This window comes from Lactuca sativa, chromosome 3 (assembly GCF_002870075.4).
Source record: "Lactuca sativa cultivar Salinas chromosome 3, Lsat_Salinas_v11, whole genome shotgun sequence".
Taxonomy (NCBI): domain Eukaryota; kingdom Viridiplantae; phylum Streptophyta; class Magnoliopsida; order Asterales; family Asteraceae; genus Lactuca; species Lactuca sativa.
In genome coordinates this window covers 134124610-134152291 of record NC_056625.2, presented here as the reverse complement: position 1 = coordinate 134152291, position 27682 = coordinate 134124610, and the positions used below count along the sequence as shown (strand labels likewise).

Below are 27682 nucleotides of genomic sequence, written 5' to 3'. Positions count from 1 at the left end.
AGATACAATATCCGAGTTCCTGGAGGCGTTGGAAGAACAACCGCAGCAGCCCAAGAAATCAAGGATCGAAAATGGAGAGAATGCTGAACCAGGCTCGCCACGACGTGGCACACCTCTGGCCACGACGTGGCGCAAGTCTGAGCAAAAATCTTTTGAGCCTAGTCCAGATTATCATCCACCTATGCCATTTCCCACCCGTGCAGCACTTAGTCAACTGGAGAAGGAACATTTAGAGTTTGTGAAGCATGTGAAAGGGATTCCAATTAATACTCCCTTTGTTGAGTCCTTATCCAAAGCTTCCGAGAACCAGAAATTACTACAAGACTTGATAGATACGCGAAGGCAATTAAAGAAGCAGTCTACAGTGATTCTAAGTGAGCAAATTTCAAAAGTTGTGTTGGGAGAAACACCAGAAAAGATGGGGGATCCTGGACGCCTCACTCTTCCATGCGAGTTTGGGAATAAAATGAAGGTTAATGCTTTAGCCGATTCCGGGGCTAGCATTAATCTAATGCCTTTTTCATTTTATCAAAAATTGGAGATTCAGAAGATGAAGGCTACAAAAATGAAGATTCACATGGCAAACCGTTTAGTGACACAACCCCGAGGCATAGTGGAGGATATTTTGGTGAAAATTGGAAAATTTGTTTTTCCAATAGATTTTGTAGTCTTGGACATGAAAGAAGACACGGATGTTCCGATAATCCTTGGTCGGCCATTGCTTAACACTGCTGGTGCCCTGGTTGATATCCGCGAGTCCAAGCTCACTTTGAGGGTTGGGAATGAACAAGAAGTTTTCGGGATAAGAAATGACTTTCAAGAAGATAAAGAAGAAGTGTTCACGATTAATGAGGAGAATGAACTAGAAGAGTTGGAAAAGCTTATGGAAGAAGAGATAAAGGTAGTTCATCAAGACAAGAGGAAAAAACCAAGGGCATCTGTTCCGTATTTGATTGAAGTCATAGCTTACAAGAACCCACCTTCTTGGGTGAGCAAAGAGGACGAGGAAATGACAAGTGATGAAGAGGAAGTCACTTCAAAAGTAACAAGGCCGGTGGTGAAAGAAGAGGGGAACGCTATGGAGAGCAAGGAACACACAAAGGGCACAAAACGAAAGCATGAAGAAGATGGAAAAGCTAAAAAAGAAAATTCAAAGAAGGCGTATAAAAGGAGAGTTCAAGCTTATAAACGGCGGTTCAAGGAACAAAAGATCCTGGTGGTAGACTCTTCCGAAGAGTCAACGTAGAAGGCACGGAGTCCAGCTCAAGACTCCAAGAAAAAGAAGCGCTTCTCGGGAGGCAACCCGAGTTTGGTTTGCAATTTTTTTTCTTTTTATTTTCTTTTGTTTTGTTTTTGAGTAGTTTTTTTTTTTATGTTAACTTTAGTGTATGATGTAAAACTTTATTAAGACTATTATGTTACTTTATTTTTCTTTTGGGTTGATCTAATTTTTCAGATTAGCGTTGGAATTCTAAGGAGCATAGAAGGTTAACTTTCGAGTCGTGTTTGTCTAGTCAAAGAAGCTTAGAGTCGTGAGTCGGAAACCCGTTAGCCATTGGTCAAAGCTGCTAGAGTAAATAAAGCAAACAAGTCATTTTCTGCTGAGGTTCAGTTTCCACGACGTGGACTCCTTGTGCCACGTCGTGGCGCTTTTGCAATTTATAGTAGTTTAGCTTTTTGGTGTTCGCGGTTTCAACCCATATCACGACATGATCCAGTTTATCATTGCCACATTTTTCCTTACAAATATACACTTTGACGAATTGACGTTTCGAGTTCGGTTCGTGGTTTATTTACGTATTCAACCAGTTTTACACCGAGTTTCGATTTTTGGAAGTCCAATTGTACATTGTCCACGCTTTTGGAGATGCTCATGCCACTATCCCAGGGGAGTCTGTTCCTTTTTCTCCCTTTTCTTTAATTTTGATTTGTTTTTATACATACAATGAGGGCATTGTATGACATAAGTGTGGGGTAGGGGTAGAAAAAGTAAATTGCTAGAAAATTTTGGAAAATTAAAATTAATTGATTCTAGTACTAATAATTTGAGCTATAATTGCTAGTATTATGCGGGATGATCCGATGAAAGTTCAAATGTTTAGTTGAGCCAATACACGTTATAGTGCATTTGTGGCCTCCCTTATTTTAGTGAAATCATGGAACAAAAACATAACCCCGCTTGGTTTGAGGGATGCAATATGTTTAGCAGCCTAAACCTGAAATGTATCTAGGAAAATTATTATCATTAACCAATAAAGGTTGAGGTTGAGCGCCTCTGCTTAAGCATGTAGGTTTTGAGTGAAAAAAAAGAGGTACATGTAAAAAAAAGAGAGAGAGAGAGAAAGAATTACGGGAAGAAAAGTGTGAAGAATTTTGGAGCAAATAAAGTGAAGATCAAAAGATCAAAATTCTTAAGAAATTTAAAAAGTTGAAGATACCAGAAGTCAAATCAACAATGGTGGTGAATTCAAAGAAACTAAAGATCAAATGTCAAAGAATTGAAGAATTCCAAAAAGAGCTCCATAGTGGTATCGAAAAATTGTAATTCTAGTTTATGTATGCTTAGGTTGCTCAACTAAAAAATACCTTGAGGTTAGGAGATTTTCTGCGGATGGATTCGGAGGGTTGCATAAAATGAGCATTGTTCGGAAAAAGTGGGCGAGTGTTTATGAAGATTGTGAGTATTTAAAGTATGGGGGGGGGTACTTTAGGAGAATTTTAGACACAAATGCATGCGTTGAGGTTTTGGCATAATGGCTGAACTAGAGTCAGATTGTTCTGTGTAGTTTTAGTAATTAAGAATTAAGTTGAAATTTGCTTGAGGGCAAGCAAAGCCTAAGTGTGGGGTATTTTGATATTGCCATATTTACACTTATTTTTAGGCAGTATTTAAGTACATTTTTATTAATAAATTGATAATATGTTTAGAATAATGATACTTATGAGTTTAAATTGTTATTTTCAGTCAATACAAAGGATTTTCGAAGATAGGGACCAAAGGTGACAAAATGGGGAACATGGGAGGCTTGGAAGACAAGAAAATAATAAATTCACGATAAGAGCTAAATTCACGACGTGGCGATGAAGCCCACGACGTGGCACGGGTGTCCCAGAAGATAAGCATAGCGACGCGGAGGATTTCCTTGAAGGATACGGATTGCTTGAAGCCCACGACGTGGCGCAACCTGCCCACGACGTGGCGCGAGTTTTTAAGGATTATATAAGTTATCCTGATTATTACGAAAAGGGAGACTTTTGGCAGAAGAAAAAGAGTTCCAGGAGACGAATAAGAACGAAAGAAAGGTTCTGGAAGAGGGTTTTCAACACCAAAAGAAGTAAAGGTTTATTTTTAGAACATGTCTTTCATTAGTTTTAGCTGTGTTAGTTTAATTACTATGATGAGCAGCTGAATCTAGCTACTCTTGTTTAGCTAGATGAAGCTTTGAACTTATGAATAGTTATATGATTATGGATTAAGCTTAGTTGGTGAAAATTTGCTTGTGTTTGATTTGTATGACCTAGCATGTTAATATTTGTTTATCTAATTGCTTAATTACATGTTCTGTGTAGCTTAGTGACCATTAAACTGCATGAACCTGTTTACCTAATAATTTAGTGAACATTGAATTGTTAGAGCTAGGATTGACCAATCTTAGTTAATAATTAGAATAAATAAAAGTTTAGCTATGCTAGAGAACGAGAATTGTGATCATAATTGCGTTTACACAACAAATCTTATATAGCATATTTACAACTATAATTAGTTCTGTGTTTAATTATGTGTGAACATACATGGTTTGACATGAATTAGTTAAATATTGGTAAGATAGAACTAAATTACTAATATAATTAAAAACCAACTTAGTAATCCGTAATTGTTAGCTAGCCATAAGGGAGAAGTGGATTCAATCTAAACAAGAGTGTGTGTGTTTACTTATTGAATTGGATTTAAGTTCATCTGATCTTGTAAAATCAGATAAAACCCTTTATTAAATTTGTTAATAAATTAGGTTAATTTAATAGTAAGTAAATTAATTAGAACACCGTTCCCTGTGATCGACACCCGACTTACCCAAGCTATACTGTAATCTGACTAGGTACACTGCCTATAAGTGCATAGATAGTTAAGTTTGTTAGGTTATAAATATTAAAATTAGTGAGTACTTTTGTGCACATCAAGTTTTTGGCGCCGTTGCCGGGGAACGGCTTAGTTTTTAGCTTATTTATTTGCATTAAATTAATCGATCCTTCTTGTGGAGTCACAGCCACAAAAAGTTAATTTTTCAGCAAAATAATTTTTTTTTTGTTAATCACAGAGTCCACGACGTGGCCACATACTTGCCACGACGTGGACAGGCAAAATTTTAATTTTTTTTTAGTTGGTAGTTAGTTTTTCTTATTTTAGTTCAGTTTTACGTTTTAGTTTAGCAAGTTGCAGGAGTTCATGACCAGAAGCTCAAACACACACTTGGTGCCACCACTGGAAGACCCCGAATCTACACTTCACAAGAAAAAGACGCCCTTGCATGAATTGAAGTCAGCCTTTTCTAGGAAGTCAGGAAAAAAGACAGGAGAGTCCAGTTCATCAGCGAAGCACAAGAGCAATCTTGAACATCTGGATCACACACCCGTGCAAACCGAGTCCAAAAGCGATAACGAGCCAGAATTTGAAGAACACACAAGTGAACCCGAGAACGAGCCAAGGAACGAGATGGCAGCGATTGAAGAAATGTCCATGGGAGCATACAAAAAGCGGATCCGAGATGAAATGGGTCCTGGGTTAGTCCAACCCGCAATTCCTGCCACTGCCACATTCGAGCTGAAGGGACACATATTGACAGCACTGAAGGACATTCCATTTTTCGGGAAGGATCATGAGGATGCTTTTAAGCATCTAGACGAAGTCAACGACATTGCGGATTACTTTAATGTCCCAAATGTCACCAGAAATACAGTCTTGCTTAGGATGCTTCCCATCACTTTCAAAGGAGCTGCTAAGGAGTGGTTAAAAGCACTCCCACCAGGTACAATAATCACTTGGGCTCAAATGCGTGAGCAATTCCTGGACCAGTTCTGCCCGCCATCCAAGATGGCCAAACTCAAGAAGGCGATAGCCAACTTTGAGCAACAACCGGGGGAGTCACTATACGAAGCATGGGAGCGGTACAAGGGCTTACTCAGAAATTGCCCTCAACATGACCTAAATGTGCAGCAAGAGATGTCAATCTTTTATGATGGGGTCAATGTAATGACAAGACAACTCCTTGATTCTCAAGGACCGTTGACAAAGAAAAATCCAAGGGAAGTCAAGGAGCTCATCGAAGAATTCGCGAAACACTCCCGCGAATACCATAACCCGAGGCAAGGCGGAAGTAAAGGTGGTGGAGGGGCCCAAACTGAAGACATTGCAGCTGTCATGGCCATGCTAAATAACATGGATCGCCGGATAACACAAATGGACCAGTCGATACATGCCATAAGAGTGGGGCGCGAGCGATGCAGTGGTCCACACTTGACCAAGGACTGCAATATGGATGAGTTTGGGAACAGAAAAGCTCAAGTGTGCTACTCCAGTGGGGATAAGTTTGACGACGACTGGAGGAAACCAAAGAGGGAGTGGCTGCCATATGAAGAGTATAAAAAGCAAAAAGAAGAGAAGTATAGGCAGACAGGTCGAGGCTTTTACCAAAAGGAGCAGCCACCAATCGAGAAGAAACCCGACCTAGAGACCATTTTGATGAAGTTTATGGAGACTTCGGAACAGAGACATGATGCCACGGATTCCGCTATCATGGAACAACAAACATTGATAAAAAACCAGCAAGCCTCCATCCATAACCTTGAAGTACAATTTGGTCAACTAGCCACTTTAGTCCATGAAAAATTGTCCCCGAAGAATCCCGAAGTAAAAGCCCAATCTCACGTAATGGCCATCGATACTGAAGAAGATACAATATCCAAGTTCCTGGAGGCGTTGGAAGAACAACCGCAGCAGCCCAAGAAATCAAGGATCGAAAATGGAGAGAATGCTGAACCAGGCTCGCCACGACGTGGCACACCTCTGGCCACGACGTGGCGCAAGTCTGAGCAAAAATCTTTTGAGCCTAGTCCAGATTATCATCCACCTATGCCATTTCCCACCCGTGCAGCACTTAGTCAACTGGAGAAGGAACATTTAGAGTTTGTGAAGCATGTGAAAGGGATTCCAATTAATACTCCCTTTGTTGAGTCCTTATCCAAAGCTTCCGAGAACCAGAAATTACTACAAGACTTGATAGATATGCGAAGGCAATTAAAGAAGCAGTCTACAGTGATTCTAAGTGAGCAAATTTCAAAAGTTGTGTTGGGAGAAACACCAGAAAAGATGGGGGATCCTGGACGCCTCACTCTTCCATGCGAGTTTGGGAATAAAATGAAGGTTAATGCTTTAGCCGATTCCGGGGCTAGCATTAATCTAATGCCTTTTTCATTTTATCAAAAATTGGAGATTCAGAAGATGAAGGCTACAAAAATGAAGATTCACATGGCAAACCGTTTAGTGACACAACCCCGAGGCATAGTGAAGGATATTTTGGTGAAAATTGGAAAATTTGTTTTTCCAATAGATTTTGTAGTCTTGGACATGAAAGAAGACACGGATGTTCCGATAATCCTTGGTCGGCCATTGCTTAACACTGCTGGTGCCCTGGTTGATATCCGCGAGTCCAAGCTCACTTTGAGGGTTGGGAATGAACAAGAAGTTTTTGGGATAAGAAATGACTTTCAAGAAGATAAAGAAGAAGTGTTCACGATTAATGAGGAGAATGAACTAGAAGAGTTGGAAAAGCTTATGGAAGAAGAGATAAAGGTAGTTCATCAAGACAAGAGGAAAAAACCAAGGGCATCTGTTCCGTATTTGATTGAAGTCATAGCTTACAAGAACCCACCTTCTTGGGTGAGCAAAGAGGACGAGGAAATGACAAGTGATGAAGAGGAAGTCACTTCAAAAGTAACAAGGCCGGTGGTGAAAGAAGAGGGGAACGCTATGGAGAGCAAGGAACACACAAAGGGCACAAAACGAAAGCATGAAGAAGATGGAAAAGCTAAAAAAGAAAATTCAAAGAAGGCGTATAAAAGGAGAGTTCAAGCTTATAAACGGCGGTTCAAGGAACAAAAGATCCTGGTGGTAGACTCTTCCGAAGAGTCAACGTAGAAGGCACGGAGTCCAGCTCAAGACTCCAAGAAAAAGAAGCGCTTCTCGGGAGGCAACCCGAGTTTGGTTTGCAATTTTTTTTCTTTTTATTTTCTTTTGTTTTGTTTTTGAGTAGTTTTTTTTTGTTTTTTTTTTATGTTAACTTTAGTGTATGATGTAAAACTTTATTAAGACTATTATGTTACTTTATTTTTCTTTTGGGTTGATCTAATTTTTCAGATTAGCGTTGGAATTCTAAGGAGCATAGAAGGTTAACTTTCGAGTCGTGTTTGTCTAGTCAAAGAAGCTTAGAGTCGTGAGTCGGAAACGAGTTAGCCATTGGTCAAAGCTGCTAGAGTAAATAAAGCAAACAAGTCATTTTCTGCTGAGGTTCAGTTTCCACGACGTGGACTCCTTGTGCCACGTCGTGGCGCTTTTGCAATTTATAGTAGTTTAGCTTTTTGGTGTTCGCGGTTTCAACCCATATCACGACGTGATCCAGTTTATCATTGCCACATTTTTCCTTACAAATATACACTTTGACGAATTGACGTTTCGAGTTCGGTTCGTGGTTTATTTACGTATTCAACCAGTTTTACACCGAGTTTCGATTTTTGGAAGTCCAATTGTACATTGTCCATGCTTTTGGAGATGCTCACGCCACTATCCTAGGGGAGTCTGTTCCTTTTTCTCCCTTTTCTTTAATTTTGATTTGTTTTTATACATACAATGAGGGCATTGTATGACATAAGTGTGGGGTAGGGGTAGAAAAAGTAAATTGCTAGAAAATTTTGGAAAATTAAAATTAATTGAATCTAGTACTAATAATTTGAGCTATAATTGCTAGTATTATGCGGGATGATCCGATGAAAGTTCAAATGTTTAGTTGAGCCAATACACGTTATAGTGCATTTGTGGCCTCCCTTATTTTAGTGAAATCATGGAACAAAAACATAACCCCGCTTGGTTTGAGGGATGCAATATGTTTAGCAGCCTAAACCTGAAATGTATCCAGGAAAATTATTATCATTAACCAATAAAGGTTGAGGTTGAGCGCCTCTGCTTAAGCATGTAGGTTTTGAGTGAAAAAAAGAGGTACATGTAAAAAAAAAAAGAGAGAGAGAAAGAATTACGGAAAGAAAAGTGTGAAGAATTTTGGAGCAAATAAAGTGAAGATCAAAAGATCAAAATTCTTAAGAAATTTAAAAAGTTGAAGATACCAGAAGTCAAATCAACAATGGTGGTGAATTCAAAGAAACTAAAGATCAAATGTCAAAGAATTGAAGAATTCCAAAAAGAGCTCCATAGTGGTATCGAAAAATTGTAATTCTAGTTTATGTATGCTTAGGTTGCTCAACTAAAAAATACCTTGAGGTTAGGAGATTTTCTGCGGATGGATTCGGAGGGTTGCATAAAATGAGCATTGTTCGGAAAAAGTGGGCGAGTGTTTATGAAGATTGTGAGTATATAAAGTATGGGGGGTACTTTAGGAGAATTTTAGACACAAATGCATGCGTTGAGGTTTTGGCATAATGGCTGAACTAGAGTCAGATTGTTCTGTGTAGTTTTAGTAATTAAGAATTAAGTTGAAATTTGCTTGAGGGCAAGCAAAGCCTAAGTGTGGGGTATTTTGATATTGCCATATTTACACTTATTTTTAGGCAGTATTTAAGTACATTTTTATTAATAAATTGATAATATGTTTAGAATAATGATACTTATGAGTTTAAATTGTTATTTTCAGTCAATACAAAGGATTTTCGAAGAAAGGGACCAAAGGTGACAAAATGGGGAACATGGGAGGCTTGGAAGACAAGAAAATAATAAATTCACGATAAGAGCTAAATTCACGACGTGGCGATGAAGCCCACGACGTGGCACGGGTGTCCCAGAAGATAAGCATCGCGACGCGGAGGATTTCCTTGAAGGATACGGATTGCTTGAAGCCCACGACGTGGCGCAACCTGCCCACGACGTGGCGCGAGTTTTTAAGGATTATATAAGTTCTCCTGATTATTACGAAAAGGGAGACTTTTGGCAGAAGAAAAAGAGTTCCAGGAGACGAATAAGAACGAAAGAAAGGTTCTGGAAGAGGGTTTTCAACACCAAAAGAAGTAAAGGTTTATTTTTAGAACATGTCTTTCATTAGTTTTAGCTGTGTTAGTTTAATTACTATGATGAGCAGCTGAATCTAGCTACTCTTGTTTAGCTAGATGAAGCTTTGAACTTATGAATAGTTATATGATTATGGATTAAGCTTAGTTGGTGAAAATTTGCTTGTGTTTGATTTGTATGACCTAGCATGTTAATATTTGTTTATCTAATTGCTTAATTACATGTTCTGTGTAGCTTAGTGACCATTAAACTGCATGAACCTGTTTACCTAATAATTTAGTGAACATTGAATTGTTAGAGCTAGGATTGACCAATCTTAGTTAATAATTAGAATAAATAAAAGTTTAGCTGTGCTAGAGAACGAGAATTGTGATCATAATTGCGTTTACACAACAAATCTTATATAGCATATTTACAACTATAATTAGTTATGTGTTTAATTATGTGTGAACATACATGGTTTGACATGAACTAGTTAAATATTGGTAAGATAGAACTAAATTACTAATATAATTAAAAACCAACTTAGTAATCCGTAATTGTTAGCTAGCCATAAGGGAGAAGTGGATTCAATCTAAACAAGAGTGTGTGTGTTTACTTATTGAATTGGATTTAAGTTCATCTGATCTTGTAAAATCAGATAAAACCCTTTATTAAATTTGTTAATAAATTAGGTTAATTTAATAGTAAGTAAATTAATTAGAACACCGTTCCCTGTGATCGACACCCGACTTACCCAAGCTATACTGTAATCTGACTAGGTACACTGCCTATAAGTGCATAGATAGTTAAGTTTGTTAGGTTATAAATATTAAAATTAGTGAGTACTTTTGTGCACATCATAAACACTTTGATTTTGTTAGGATTAGCAATAGTAGGTTTGGTTTCAGGTTTTGGTGTTTGGGCTTTAGACTGCTTTCGGTCTTCCTGGACAGAGGAAATCTTTGATTTTGCTTTCAGGTTTGTTGATGATTTAGAATTTTGATCAGGAACATAATTAGGTTTAGAAGAGAATTGAGAACTAGAAGAATTAGAATGGGAATTTCTTCTGACTTGCGGTTCGATATGACCCTTTTGTTTTTGGTCATTGGAGGGATCGAACCTGGACGTTCGGTAGCTATTGCTTTCGGGACCGAACCTGTCCTTTCGGTTGTTGTTTGAACCGAACCTGTCCTTTCGGTTGTGTTCCTCATGTGGCCTGAAATCCTTTTTCTCTTGTTTTGAATTCTTATCGTGATATGAGAAATGGGTGTTTTGAGATCGCCAAAACTGCTTTCGCTTTGAGAGGTTATTTTTGTATCTCAGATTCCTCTGCTGCTTTTGATCTTTCACTTGTTTTGGCTGTTTGTGGATGTTAGCCTTTTGCTTCTGCTTCTTGTCAGCCGGTTCACTTTGCACAGATGATGTTTCGCTTTTGGAAGTGACTTCTTCTATAGGAACTTCTTTTGTACCACTAGTGCTTGGCACGTTGAAGTTGTCAGACTTGTTCAGTGGCTCTGGTACATATCTGCCTTTGGTTTTCCAGGACGTCCGCTCTGACAGACCAACAGTTTCGTCGGCATTATCTATAGGAGCAGACCAAAAGAACTCATCACAGCCATCTGCGTTATCTTCGTTCACTATGGAAGTGAGTTCGGTTGTTAGATGCTCGGTTACTCCTATGACCTTGTACACCTGATTTGGTGTTGTTCTCACCTTTTGGTACACAACGGCCTTTTCTTCAAGAATCGGGGACTTATTTTGGGACAAACGAGCGAACTCCACAGAATTTTCAAAAATAAGATTTTTGTGGTTTTCGGGTTCGCTCTTGACAAACTCAGAACAGTCGACTACATCCTCTACAGAAATTTCACTCATATCATCGTCCTCATTAAGTTCAGACGCGTTTTCAACATCAATTTTATTTTCTGAACTTAAATTAGCACTCAACGAGTCAAATTTTTGTATAGTTTCAGTCCTTAGTTTCAGCTTATCGTTTTCGTCCAAAAGGTTTTTCAGCATGTCCTTATGGTCCTTGGACTTTATGAAAGATTCTATTTTGTCCACACCATACATGTAAGTGGGATTCACATCATCAGACGAAACAACACTTTCGCAGTTATATGCTTCAGCATCGATTTCATCCTCCTTAAACTCAAGGAAGGGAAAAATCATGCGATGAATTTTCTGCCCTATTTCACAATTCAGATGTAGTTGAGTGATGTTAGCATAAAGTCGTTTAGCAATCAAACAAAAGACATTTATCTGTTTTAAAAGTTTTAAATTGTCTCTTTGTAAAAAAATGTTTTCATCCTTAGACTTTATTAGCTCCGACTCTTTTTGCTCTATCCACATCCTTCGCTCCTCACTCTTGGAAGACACCCTGCTTATTTGGTCAGTTAGGTTACAATTGGTGACCCGTGTTTGAGTTAAACAACTATCCAGATGTGAGATTCTTAAATTTAAGCTATTTAATTCTTTTTCATATGATTTCTGTGGGACTTTGAATGAAATAAAGAGAGATTGTACCTTCTTGATCAATTCATCAAGCTCATTGATCTGCACACTGAGAGGTTTTGCTGTGAAGCATAAGTCCTCTCGCTCCTTGGTGTCCTCGTTTCCACCATCAGTATTGTATCCCCTTATGTGAGATACATCAGTCACCACAAAACACTTTCCACTGCTTTCGTCACCTCTTGCAACATATGCCTTTCCATGTGAAGGCTTTCTCACTTCATCATCCTCTGAGTCGGTTGACCATACCTGCATGCTACCGAACTCATCATCCTCTGCCGAACCCTGTACAATAAGAGCATTCATAGAAGGGTTAGTAGCAGCTTTCTTCCTTTTGATCTCTTCCAGTTTTTTCATCAAGACAGCCTCTTCATCTTTTTCCTCATCTTTTTCTGTCATTTTCTTCAGAACACAATCTTTATCATAATGGTTCTTTCCTCCACAGTAATAGCAGCTAACGCCAGAATCTCCTTCAACTTTCGTCTCTTTCTTTGGTTCCTCTGTCTTCGGCTCCTCCCTTACCTTTTCAGAACTATAGCTTCCCTGCCAATTTCTGTTTTTATTGGTAGGAAACCTCTTCTTGATGAACCTCTTGGGATTAGATACCATCATAGCATAATCTTCTGACGTAAGATCATAGTCCTCTAGGTTTAGATCTTCGTCTTCCACTGCATTCTTGCCTTTTGATAGGAGGGCCAAGGACCCCAAACTTGAGACCACATTCTTTTCTTGCATGACAATCTTTTCTTGGGATTTCAGAATTCCCACTAGTTTTTCCAATGAATATGACTTGAACTGCTCATGAGCTTTAATTGTAGACACGACAGCTCTCCATTCAGATCTTAGGCCATTCAAAAAGGTGACCTTCTGTTCAATCAACTTCCTTTCTATATCATGTTTTATCATCTTGCTAAGAAGATGATTGAAGCGATCAAACGTCTGAGTGACAGTTTCATCAGAATTCTGCTTAAATTCACCAAACTCAGACAAAAGCAAGGTCTGAATAGAATGCTCTAAATCTTCATCTGTGGAATACAGCTCTCGCAACCTATCCCAGATTTCTTTAGCGGTACTACAGGAACTTACCAACCTAAATGTATCAGATTGAAGAGCGAATCGGATCAGTCTCAATGCTTTAATGTTGCACTGAAACTTTTCCTTTTCGTCTTGAGCAACGTCTTTAACATCTTTTAACAGATCATTATATTCTTTCTGAGTTTTAATGATCTTGGATGTTCCTAAGTGAGCAAATGGTCCAGACACAATGGCTTCCCAAATAAGATACCCATTATCTTCAGATCCGATGACATAGTCTTCAAAATGATGAGCCCACACTTCGTAATCCTGGGTGTATAGAATAGGAATCTTCGTCGTTGATCCAATGCTGTTTGAGATGTTGATAGGATTAGATTGAGAATCGTCCATGCTTGATCGTTTAACCTGTTTGAAAGATCAGACTTGTAATATGTAATATTAGGGCAAACGAATAAATAAAGAGATACGTCAATTATGGAGTGACGGCTCAATAAATATCAGTTAATGCGGAATAACCCTAATTGCTTCTTTCACAGAAGAGATGTGTATGAATTACACAGCCTCCTGCTCTGATACCAATTGATGAATTCGAAAACTCTTTGATCGATTAGATCTTTGTAATAGGTAAAATAATAAAACAGAAACAGTAATGTAAAAACACGAGTATGGATCTGAATGTGTCGAATGATTTGATTAACTCAATCCTCAGCAAAGCTCGATAAAGACCTTCCGCTGTAGAGGATTCTAGGGTTACAAAAGATAAGAACTTGTACGCTATCAAATCTATCTCAATCTTACGTTAAGAATGCATGCAAGCATCTTTATATACTAAACCCTAAACAAAACTCACGGATGGACAGGCCCATACCGGAGACAAAACTTGGACTAGCTAACAAGCCCAAAGGACGCAACACTAAACTGGACCTAACAAAGCTTCTTTCTGCACCACTATCGAATAAGACACAGGCATAAGAGTTGTTGAGAAGGAACGTACCTGTGACTACTGCAGGATCCGCTACTGCTTCGTTGTGGCCAATAGCAAGTAGCCTTCCTGCTCCTCCCGCATTCCCAGCCTTTGGACAGTTCTCTTGAAATGGCCAGCTTCACCGCATTTATAACAGGTCTGGGTCACTCCCAAACTGGGAACTTGCAAGATAGGTTTGGGTTGGGCTCTGCAAAACCGGACAGTATGGACCTTCCGGCCGCAGTTGGTGCATTGCAATTCACGCCAGGGGCCGTTGTGATGGAAGGGGAACTTGGGACACTTGGACAGGTTCCCAACATAAGCTTTTGCCGGTGCAGGGGTAGCAAGAGTGGTGGCAGCATGGACAACCACAATCTGTTGGTTTTTGGAAGAAGATTGAGTCTTCTTGTCCTTCTTCCGATCCCCACACTTCCTCTTGTTGTTAGATGATTTGGGTGGTGCGGTGATATTTTCCAGGGTTGTTGCTGGTGTGGAAGGAACCTTGTGATCAATTAACCTCTGTGCCAATTCCTTGGCGCTGTCAAAGGTCGTAAGGCGTGAGGCTAGAACGTTTCCTCGATACGAGGGCATTAAACCCCAAATGTATCGTTCAATCTTCTTGCTCTCCGAAGGGATCATGTTAGGACACATAGCCGCCAAGTCGCAGAACCTGGCGGTGTAAGCTGGTATGTCAGTCCCTTTCATCTTAAGGTTCCAGAGTTCCTCCTCAAGTTTCTGAATTTCGCCCCTAGGGCAGTACTCCCCTCTCATGAGGTCTTTCAGTGTGTCCCAGCCCATGGCGTTGGCTGTTACTAAAGAGAGTGCACTGACATGGCCGTTCCACCATGTCAGGGCCCTGTTAGTGAAGGTTGCAGCAGCGAACTTTATTTTGCTCTCCTCGGGGCATGAGCACATTTCAAAGACAGCCTCAGTTCTTTCGAACCACTGAGACAATGCTAGAATTCCTCCGGTCCCATTGAAGAAAGTGGGTTTACAGTTCATGAAGTCCTTATAAGTACATCCATGCGCCCTTTGATGGACTTCACCAAATCTAGAGTTGCCACCGCTCGCATCACCAGAGTTCATTTGAGCCATGGTTGCCGTCACAACTGCAGTCACAGCCGTTTGAAACAGCATTGGATCGAACTGCGGAGGAGGAGGTGGTGGAGGAGGGGTTTGAGTTGCTGGTCTGCCTCTGTTTGGACGCTTGCGTGGAGGCATCTTTCACTGAAAGTTCATAGAAATGATAGCAATAGTAAGAGTCTATTGCTAATATGATAAGAGTGTTTTATGGGCTAAATCAACATAATCCAAAGATCAGAAAGAGAGTCATAGCAATAGAGTAGTTAACTGCCAATTTACTAGTATTAATATTGATGTAATACTAGTTCGTGAAAAGTGACCTATCAGTAGGTCTTACATCAAACCATAAGGAAAATGTTGGCAGTCTAGAGGCCTAATTAGAGTACTTTCAAAGTTAGGAATGTTTACAGACAAGTGTTCAACTGAGCTTAGAAAGAAAAGGCTAATCCTTAAACAAAAGAGTGAGATGATTTGACATCTTCTACGGGCGACGGGCACCCGTTGGGCGAGCCCTCAGATCAGCTAGTTGATGCATAACTTCCTGAAGATGTCGTTCATGAGTCCTTTGACGTGCTCGGAGTTCCCTAACTTCAGCTCGGGATGCAGCTAGTTGTTGCTGCAGAGCCTCGTTGTTCCTCCTTGTCCTATCCATGGCTTCTTCAAGTTGGCGGATGCGAACAGTGTTGAGGTTTGAGTTGGCATCCACTTCTACAACTCGGCCAATGGCTGCTCGGCCTTGCTCGACGTTCCTGGCGATCCTTCGGACCATGATGGGCAGAACTCAGTCCGCTGATCCTCCCTCGCTTATGTTATAGAAGCTTTGGTCTCCATTGTAAGGTAAAGGTTGGCCCTGCTCCTCACTCCATCGGTTCAAGGATATGGCCCACATGGGAGTAGGACCCTGAAATGCCGGATGGGGGTTGGGGTTTGGGGCTTCAGGGGTAGGTTGTTAACTTTTGGCTCAGAGCTGGAGTTGTCCGAGAAGCCTTCAACATGATGATCGTCCAAAGGGATCGGGTGATCATCGTCTGACTCCTCATCGAGCCATCCTCCATTGCCCTGGTTTGGATAATACGGATCGCCGGGATGATGGAAGCCAGCCATGCTATCTACGCGAGAAAGGGGGAAAGAAAGGTTAATAGACGTATTAATCTAGGATACTTATAAGATGAATCGTTATTAGTCGACCCAATACTTGCATAGTGCATACCAATTACATGCAACCTGAAGCAATATAGTCCTTCGGATAAGCAACCCTAACTTCAGATCCCCAATCAAACAAGAATAGGAAATGAAGCAAAGGCCACAGATTCTGAGTCTATAGCGCCCTAGTCACATGTAACCGTGGTGTATCCACTTAGCAACTATTTTCCTACCAGTAACGATCCTTTTAGTTATCACATATGTAGTTAGTGGTATACATAATACTCCTATAGTATTCTTGTTCTAACGTTCTTGTGGTAGTGTTGGTAAGTTTTTAGACTTGTTGCAACCCCACAATCACTCTTAGGCAGATGCTAGTCACTCCTGGATAAATGTAGTTGATCAGGCTACATCCCCTCAGATGTGACTATATGTCTCTAAGCTTAATTGTGCTATTCAACAATCTTAATACTTTTGTTTTGTTCTAGTATGATACTGACCTTTTTGTAGTGGTGAGTGTGTGTGTGTGTGTGTGTGTATATATATATATATATATATATATATACACACACTTAATTAAATATTTTAATATTTATAAGTATATATTATTGGTCAGAGTGTTTTAGTCCCGAAGTGTTTATAGTTCGTATATCTTTTTATAGGTTGATATACTTGGTTCACTATAAACAATGCTCTGATACCAATCTGTCACACCCCAAAACCGATAACGACGGAATACGTTCTGGGGTGGAGGACGTTATGTATAGTATCATAACAATTGCATAATAGTAAAAACAAGCAACAACAACCATTGCATATATATAGTAAATTTAATTACAAACGTGTTCTGTATAGTTTCATAGACACCAAAAGTTTAACAAAATAAAAGATGGGTCTTGTATGTGCTCCGTCTTCTCCAAAAGTTGCACCTGTACCTGTCTATCTTTGACCTAAGGATACAAGTTATTTTGAAACGAGTATCAGCATAAAGCTGGTGAGTTCATAAGAATTTAGTGTCTTGGTTGTATAAAAGTTTTTTCAAACTTATAGAGTAAAAACTAAAATTTATGTTTATAAGTAGTAGAAACCCCTAGAAAATCCTATATTTTCCAGAAAAGTACTTTGTAAGTTAAATACTTTGAGTTGTGTGTAAGCATTATCATTGAAAACCTTCAGTTGTAAAAGTACAGTAATAAATCTCATGTGAGTAACATAGGTGAAGAAAAGTTATGCTTGTTTACAGTAGTAGTGGTGCATACTTCCATTAGTAATAGATATTTACTTACTTTGGGATGTTAGCTTAGACTTGAGTCTTAGTGTATTATGTTGGATAAAGGTGTAACCCCTCAGGTGACCAGACTATAGAGATAATAGAGAACCCGATGACCTTCCCGGTCATGCATAGTGTAGTGATGTAGAGCCACCCTTGAGCCTAGTCGACTCGGACTGTAGCTAGCAGTCGGGATGTAATAGTGTCTGTCCCGTATAGATATATACGTGTAGTGTTGCCTTCCTTCCGGAAAGCCCTGGTCACATGGTATAAGCGCGGTATGGTGTCTTATAGAGAGATAGTGTGTTATACTCTGGATTAGCGTATTCTCTTGTATTATAGTATAGTAGTCTTTTGTATAGTTCATAGAGTGTTCTCTCATACTAGTATTAACTTGTAATTATAGCCGTTATAGTGAGTATAGCAGTAGTAGAGATAACGAGTAGTAGACTTAGCTATACCTATTATAGCTAACTAGAGTGTATGATTTCCTGCCTTTGAATAACAAATGTATTGAGTGAGATGAAGACTTTCATATCTAACACAAATATATATGATATATAACTAAGAAATCAACGACAGTCGGACGGATAACCGATACCCTAAGACCACATCAAACAAGAACAGGAAATAAGGCGAGCTATCGGTCCTAAGTCCTTCAAGCCTTACTTATATAAATATATTTGTGTATATATATTTTAAAAAGAAAAGTAAATTTAAACACAGTTTTAAAAGCAGTTTAATAACAATTTAATCTTAAAAATACATTTGATAATCAACTAAAACAGTTTTATTGGAAAGCAACTAAAAGTGTGGAAAAATCCCTTTTTGATGATAATTTGTGAATCACATATGATTTAATAATAAATCTTGTAGCATTATACTTGTATCCCCCCACTAAAACATGGAAAAATAGTTGAAAAGGTTAATTAAGGGGTATGAACTCACCTGAAATGAGTAAATCGGGTGAATGTGTCGGATGAGCGTTTGGTGTCAAGTAAGGACTTGTATACCCTTTATGACCCTAGTAACATATGAAGATATATGGTTTACAAATAATTAGTGATCTAAACTGTTATTAAAACATTTAGACATACTAATTTGGTTAAAGGTCTTATGGTTGAGTGCTAGAAGGTTGGTGGGTTGTATGGAAGGAATGTATGACCTCACCTTGGAGTTTACTCTCCTAAAACCCACTCTAAGTGAGTTCACGGTTGGGAGGCCACATCCCCCATGAGTTTACGGCCGTAAACTCATGGGAGGAGTGTTTTTGAATGATTTCAAGTCTCATGAGGATTTAGAGGTAGTTCTAGGGAATTATACAAGGCTATAGGGGTGTTTAAGGGTCCAAGAGTATACTCCCTTGGAGTTTACGGCCCAAAGGCCACTCCTTGGGAGTTTACGGCCGTAAACCCTAGGGTTTATGGTAGTAAACTCTTGTACACCCCATTCCTTGATTTCTAGGCCTTTGGTTTAATCCTAACAAATTCTAGTAAAGGTTATAAGGCTTTTTAGGGGTTTAATGGGTCCTTTGGCATGATTTAGGGGAGTTTACGGTCTAAGCATATGCTTGGGCCGTAAACTCTATTTTATCCCTCAAATGTATGTGTTTAAATGTTCCAAGTCCAAAATGGCAAGTCCTTAAGCCATATCTTAAGTCTAAGGGGGGGTTTGGAAGTGTTTTTGGACTTGTTTTACATGGTTAGAGGGTGTTTACGGCCTAAGCATGTGCTTGGGCCGTAAACCCTCTTTTATGCCCTAAAAGTTTTTATTTTGAGGTTCAAACACTTCTAGGTTAAATCCACAACTAGTTTCTAAGCTCAAATGAAGGAAAATTGGGACTTTGGGCACCATTTTAGGGGTTCACAGCCTAAGGAGGTTCTTAGGCCGTAAACTCCTTTTTGATGGCCATTTTGTGTGATTTTTGAGCTATTGCAACAAGAAATGATGTTTAGAACAAGTTAGGGTAGAAGATCTTACGTTTTGGAGTCGGAAACTTGCGGTTTTGAGTCGAAAACGAGCTAGAGAGAGAGTGGATCTAGAGTGGTAAAAAACTTCTATGAAGTGTTCAACTCCCTATATATAAGTCTCGGGTGTTGCACCCGGTATATGACTACCCGATGCTAAAGCTTAACGAGGTTTAAACTATTTACCTGGGTTAAATGGTCGTAAAAAAAATAACATTTTCCAAATAAATGGAAATGAAATTTACTAGTTTTATTTATTTTGTTACCACAATAATCACATGAAATATAATTAAATAAATAAATAAACATTTATTTATTTGATGATCCCAATATTAACAGAACTTTTATAAAATGACATATTCCGTTAGCGGAAACGGTTTAATTTAACAGAACAAACTTTGGGTTGTCACACAAGACCTTCGGTTTCCTAAACGAGATGAATTACCGCGAATGCGTAAGGCTGTTTGTGAATTTGTTTCTTATGCACAATATATAATATCTAGCCAACGTATTAGTTAGTGTTTAATAATGTTCACTATATTAAAAAAAATCAGTGTAGAGAAGAAAGGATGCATTAAGAATCGAAGTATTGACCTCCGTAACCTAAACCAAGACATTTACCATTGGGCTGAAAATATTTGTATGATTGAACTCCAAATTTTGTAAACATAATCTTTATTCCTGAAGGGTTTATATGGTATTATTATTATTATTATTATTATTATTATTATTATGTTTTTAAATGTTAAAATATGTTTTAAAGCTTTAGATACATTTTAAAATATATTTTCATATATACATACATTTTTACTTATTTTTAAAATTTTAAACTTCTAAAAACAAAAACTTAAATATTTATACTTCTAAAAATATGTTTTTAAAGGTATGCATATGATTTTAAATGTATAAATACTATTTTAAATATATAAGTATAATTTTAAATATAAAAATATAAGTTTAAATATATAAATACATTTTTAAATATATAAATACCTTTAAAAATATATTTAAACATTTTAAAAGTATTTTAAGATGTAATTATATATTTAAAATGTATTTGTTTTGAATTTATATAATATATAAAAATATATATATATTTTGTGTGAGTTTTTACATATAAAAATATTTATACATAATAATATTCATTTAATACATGAATAATATGGAAAAGAATATGTATTTAATACATTAATAATAAAAAAAAAAAATTATACAATGTATATTAAAATTACCTATTTATATTGATATGTAACAATGTATAAAAATATATAACAAAAAACATAGTTATATTTAATAATACATAATTTAGTTGTTGTATCCGATTATATATTAATTGAAAGGGTTATTAAACAAAGATTTGTTGTAGCTCACTGGAAAACGTGTTGAACCCCTCTTTCGAAGGTTTCCAGGTCGATCCTCACTATATCCCATATATGTGCCAGCTTTGGATCTTTGGTGTAAAGGAGTTTGCATCGTCAGCTCTCATGTCGGCGTTTTCAGCCTAGTTAGCGTCCTAATTGCCTTGTTGACCGATTGAAAAGTAAGAAACGGTATAACAAGTGTTGTGCAAACATGAGTTATAAATGAACATAACAATCAACTTCGGGTAAAAGCCACAATTTGCTGCAAACTAGAGGGTTTTTATGACATTAACCCATCAAAAATTTGCAAACAGTTGACATTGTTATTTTTAATCAATATGTAAGATGATTTTAAACCATTTGCAATGTTCTTTAACTCAAATTTAATAATAAAATAATCATATTGTACAATGAAATATAAAATTTAATAAACTGAGAAAACAAAAACAATCATAAATAAGAATATCATTGTCTTAGAAAGTAATGTAACTTAAGACATACATCAATGATTTTTGTATTAAAAAGATATTTACAAACTATGTATGGTTAGAAAAACATGAATAGCCCTATTACACCAAATGTATATAAATGATATATAGTAAAATTAAAATAGAAAAAATTGCAAAAATGGTCCCTGTGGTATGCATTTTTTTGAGGTTTTAGTCCAAACATTGACTTTTTTGGATTGGTGGTCCTTTTGGGCTGGTTTACATGCAATTTTGGTCCCCGTCCAAACTAAAAAGACTATTATACCCTTAATGAATTTAGTTTTCATTTTTCTTTCCCTTTTTAAAATTATTATTATTATTATTATTAAATATAAAAATGGGTCTCTCTCTCTTTCTCTCTCTTTCTCGTTCTTGGATACCACCAGCAAAGAAAGAAGAACTGGTGGCTACCCCCACCCCTGCAACTACCTTCCTCCTTCATTTTCTTTCCCGTCGATCAAATAACCCAAACACCATGCGTTCACTTCGTGTGCTACCCACCTCCACAGCCGTCAACAAAAGGGGAAAGCAGCCGAGAGGAGCAACGGGGCAGCCACATTGCCATCACCTTCGATGCTTCAAGCATCTTTGAGCTTGTCACCGCCTTTAGTTCCTGCGCTTCTTCTGTCTCAGAAGGAAGGTGCGAAGGTGGGGAATCAAAAAAGGGTTGCCGCCTCCGATGTTTGCTCCAAGGAAACACCCACTTCGATGGTGGGTTCAGGCCAGGGAACGAAGAAGAAATAGAGGATGAAAGGGGGGAAAGGCACCAACGATCGCAACAGTCTTCAGGGGAAGTTCAGTGACTAAGATCGACAGGTAAAACGGTGGAGCAACAAGGGGCTGTTGCCTCGAACTCTCGTCGGAATTGACCATCACCCCTGACATTTCATAACAGGAAACGAAGGAGAAGACAGGCGCAGTAGAAGACACAGCTGCCTCCTGTTCTTCTTGATGACTAGCATACCTGTCAATCAAGGTGTTCTGTTTAACAAGAGATGATATTATGGTCGATCTACAGATGAATGATCAGTTATAATCTTCCATTGATCTGAATAATAAGAAGCTGCAAATTTCTAAGAACAGAGAACTCAAAATTCAAAAGATATGAATGTGATTTAGGGATGGAGGGTTGTCGGAGACATCAACGTTTTTTGGCAAGCACAGAAGGAAAGAGGCAACGACTGATGTGAAGAAGGAGAAATGGGTTCGAGATTTGGGTTGTTAATTTAGGTTCTTATTTTGGTTTACAGCTTCCATTTTCATCAGAAAATGGTGGTTTCAAGGTTTGATCGGGGAAGAAAAACAATAGTCAAAGGTGGGTGCTGGAGGGAGAGAGAGAGAGAGAGAGAGAGAGAGAGAGAGAGATGTGGGCCCCAAATTAGGTATTTATTTTATTTTTCATTTAAATAAAATATAAAAAGCATAAAAAAATATATCAGAAGGGCATAATAGTCTTTTCAGTTTCCCGAAGGACCAAAAACGCATAGAAACCAACCCAAAAGGACCACCAATCCAAAAAAGTCGAGGTTTGGACTAAAACCCCAAAAAAATGCATACCACAGGGACCATTTTTGCAATTTTGTCATTAAAATAAATAATAAATGGTCTTGTTTAACTAACATTTAAAGTAAAATTAGTAAATTACCTATAAGCAAATTTACCCAAATGTTTGAAAGCACATACCTTATATTTAATATATGATTTGTGATACATGTTTCATAAATGGCATATAATAAATTTAAATTATAGAAATATTTGTAACACCTATTTTAGGTAAATAATTTATTTATGCTTTTGGTCAACTAAAAATGTGAAAATCTTGAGTGGTTTTGAGATGATCATAATGTGAGGAAAGAGACCTCACGACGTGACATCAAGGCAGGAATGTGCATTAATTCTTGTGGGTCACGATGTAACGGACAAGTGGTCACGACATGAAGGTCACCTGCGGGTTAACCCTAATTCCATGTTTTGCGCCCTATTAAAGGGAAGTGAGGGGCTAGGGTTTGCACACCCTCAGCCTCCATCACCCCCCCCCCCCCTTGTGCCATAAACGAATCTAGCCTCCATTGTTAATCTCGAGAGCTCTTTTGGTGGTTTTTAGCTCCTTGTTGAAGAATAAGGTTCCTTTGGTCCATTGTCCCAACAAGAATGCCTCATCCTTACCACCTTGTGTTGTTTTTGGACCCTTGTAAGTCCTCAAGCTCTTGCATTTCTCATTTAAGCATGATAAATCTAGATTTTACCCACTTTTACCCATGTATTGGTCGAGTTGAATGCATGGAATCCATAAAAGTTAGCAACTTTATGGATCACCAAGGTCCTTTGATAAGCATAAGTCACAGATCTGAAGTTTGATGGTGGATTGGAGTCAATGTATGAGATTTAGTGCTTTTTCTTCCTATTTTGACTTAAGTTTGAGCTATAGATTTGCATTCAACATGCATGACTACTGATCACAAGAAGACGAAGGCTTGACTGTACACTCTTCTCAACAACTTTTTCATGATTTTGCATTTGTGATACATTGATTTTGTGATGATTGTATTCGACATTTATGGTTTTATGAGTTGGTTTTTCTGGAAACTATGTTTTTAGATAATTTTAAATATAAAAAGTTTGGTTGTGATTTTCAGGAGGTTACAATATTCCTTGTTACAATAACGTTTATAAAAAATTTATTTACACAAATAGTATTTTCTTTTTCTAAAGATTACAAGATTAATGCATATTACAATAAATACGCATTAAATATACATAAATGTTGACAAATCAACTTCATTTCATAAATGGTATATGAATAAAAAAACGATAAACTTATGTATAACCTCCTAAATTTAGGAAATTAAACTTGGAAATAACATGTAGACATCCTAAATATGATTAGTATTATTAGGTGGCATTCATATAAAATTGAAAGACACACCAAAATGAAAAACACATCAAAATGACAAATGAATATTAAATAATTACAAAAAAAACAAACAGTGATAAGTGTCCAATTGCATGAGAAGATATATTCTTAATTATTTTTAAAAAATATAGTAAAAAATTAAGAAATAACCAATATAACTATAGAAATAGCATGTAGGCCAAATGGACTGTGATTTAATGAATTTGGCTTACGATTTCATGAACATATAAAAATGAATCATAGTGTTTTGATATTTTAGACATTGTTTGTTATCTCAAAATGATTTATGAAACTATAATTTTCTATAACAAAGACCACATGGTATTGAAAGAATAAATACTTTTTTGTTTTGAAAAATAAGGAGTGTCACAAAATACCATATTTGTTGGTTACACAGAAAACAATGACATAGTCTGCTTTGCGCTTCATAATTTTATAAAGAAAGATAGGATTGAGTGATGAGTACTTTGATAAATATGATGAACCCAATGTCCCACTTCGAAATAACAATGTGCCTGATGAAGAAGACGAGGTTCCAACGCATAGTAATACAACAAGCCTTGATTTGAAATTGTTGAGCGGTTAATGCAAAAATATAGAATGAATTATTTTAAATATAATTGTTATTGTAAGACTAAAATTATTATTTTAAGACTAGAATTAGTATGATTGTTATTTTATTTCAATGTTCTAAGACTATAATTATTTAAATTTCGGTATTGAAAACCTAATTTACATTTTGTAAAATTAATTTATTTAAATTTTAGGTTGTTTCAGCAGCATTCAGATGTTAAAAAACAAACAATATCTTTTTTTGAACACTATATATGTTTGATCAACCTCTTCTTTTGCAAAAAATTTCAGATATGATCCTTAAACTGCAAATGTTTTGACTCGGAAAAAAAACAAATAACACCTAAAAGTGGTTATGTCACTTGTTAGCATGACGGGAGGGTAGTAAGAATATATGCTAGTGATATTATTTTTCATTTAAATTTGAAATATTATTGTATTTAATTAAGCAGATATCTTTTCCCATTTTATTATAACTTTGATCTATATAATCATTATGAAATATGCTGACTGTGGTGATTTTTAGGAAACCCTACAGCATGTATAATATTTATTATATATATATATATATATATATATATATATATATATATATATATATATATATATATATTATATATATATATATATATATATATTCTGAAATCCTAATTCATATTTATTAAACAAAATAATAATTTTTTATAACGTCAACATTAAAGCCGCATGAAAATATAATGATGATTATCATTAAACCAATATACGTTTTCCATTATTGTTTAAGACATGCTAATACGTGCACTTTTTCTATTGTTTAGATTTTAGATCTAGTTTAGTATTAAAAATTTGGAAGAATAGCAAAAATTATAAAGGAGAGACAATAGTTGAGAAATGTCTTATGCATTTAGAATATTTAAATCCAACTCGGCATGATATCTATTTTAATAATTAATAAATAATAAATAAAAAAACAAATCAAACTAATTCTAATAACGATTTTCCAAAAATCAGGTAAACTATGAATACTTCTCAAAAATACTTATAAATTCCTCATATTATGCAGAAAATTGGCAGAACAACTTCGCAACTATAAAACAACGTTGTTTTAAAGAAAGAAAAAACTATTTGTTAGTTTTACGTATAGTACAAAAAAAAAAGCGTTTTCTTATTTTGTGGTTAACTTTCAAATAACCATTTTCATTAGGGATGTCAAAAATGTATTACTGATAACCAATCAACATGCTATCAATCGAACCAAAAACGTTGGTTATCAATATATTTGGTAGTCAAACATATTGGAAAATTGTCAGAAAAATCCTAATGTTTCCAGAAAAGTTGCATTTTAGTCATAAGGTTTTTTTTTGGAACATAAAAGTCTCAATTATTTGAAAAAACATGATAATACGTCATTTCCGGTTAAAAGAAAAAAAAAGGATTCTTTTGTAAATTTGAGCCAAAATGAAATAATCGAGACCTTTAAGTTCAAAAAAAATCTTAGGAGTAAAGTGTAATTTTTCGAAAAATATTGTGACTTCTGACAATTTCTCTCATCATATTTGGTTAATAATACCATATAAATTCTTAAAACTTGTTATGATAATAATAATAAATTTTAAAGACAACGGTAATACCATACCAACCAATATATATATATATATATATATATATATATATATATATATATATATATATATATATATATATATATATATATATATATATATATAGAGAGAGAGAGAGAGAGAGAGAGACTTTTTTTCGGTAAGGACTCGTGAGGACATCTTAAAAAAATTGAAAAAAAACTAAAAAAAATACAAATCATAAAATTGAACATAGTACTATATAGAAGAAAAAAATTGAAAAAAAAAAATTTGGTTCATTAAAATTGAAGCATGAATCATTTTTATGACTCAAGATTCACTTTTTATGATCAGATTTTTTTTTCTTCAATTTTTTTATAGTGTACTCACGAGTCCAATATATATATATATATATATATATATATATATATATATATATATATATATATATATATATTGCGAAAACATATATATATATATATATATATATATATATATATATATATATATATATATATAAGTAGGTTCATGCGAAAACATAAATATCTTGCGAAAACGTGAAAACAGATTATATCTTATGAAAATCAAACACACGTACTATAAAAAAAATAAATTTATTAGTAATAAATTAAAGATAGTAAGTTTACATTGAATGGTGTTATAGTAATATAGATTTAAAGACGGTTTTAATAATTATTTTTTTTTCACGTCCTAAATCATTTTTAAATTCATGTTTTCATAAAAAAAATGTTAAAAATCATACTTTGCTAATATGAAACAATTTCTTGTCTATCATCGATTATGATTATGTATTTCAAAGTTTGGATGAATTATTTTCCAAAATATAATGTTGAGGTGACACACTATCATAGGTTTTTCTTGTTTTCGCGTTTTTGCAAAGTATTTGCATTTTCGCATGAACCCTCCCATATATATAAGTATATATAGTTAGGATCATATATAACAGTTAATTATTGTGTGAACGTATGACTAAATATAGACCGATCATTTTATATATGGATATTATAGTAATTTTGGTAACTAAATTAAATACTGATATTTATGGAATTTAATTTAATTTTCAATGTAAAAACCCATTTTTATGGAATTATATAACCAAATCTTTCATTCTCTTTCGTCTTTGTATGTTAATCCATAACCTCCGTAACTTGGATGATGACAAAAACAATTTAAGGTCGAAATTGTTCAATATTCTACTAAAATTCAAGATATGTGGTTATTATAACTATATTATATTAAGTTCTTTTTTGTTTTGCTAAAGTAGAGAAAAAAAAGAAGTCATCGGAAATGTGTTGAGACTAGGATGTTGCGCGATTGGGCTTCGTTAGTTAGTCCATTTTTGTCACGGTATGGACATGTCCATATTTGTTTATGATATTAAGGTTTAATATTTATGGTGCATGCATGTATCGTCTTTTGTACGCTTAACAATTATTATCTCTTTCATTGGACTGTATACTCATGATTATGAAGTCTGGACGCATTACTTTGAGGACTATGTTCTTGGTTCGGAGAAAAATGGGTA

At 36.0% G+C, this 27682-nt stretch overlaps 1 non-coding gene across 1 annotated transcript; it reads right to left on the bottom strand.

Annotated features, from left to right (window-relative positions):
- Positions 1 to 5095: 5095 nt before the first annotated feature.
- LOC111905535 (small nucleolar RNA R71) lies at positions 5096 to 5202 on the bottom strand. The gene has a single exon (XR_002854926.1). It is a non-coding gene; the product is annotated as a small nucleolar RNA R71 (small nucleolar RNA).
- Between the last annotated feature and the right edge of the window lie 22480 nt (positions 5203 to 27682).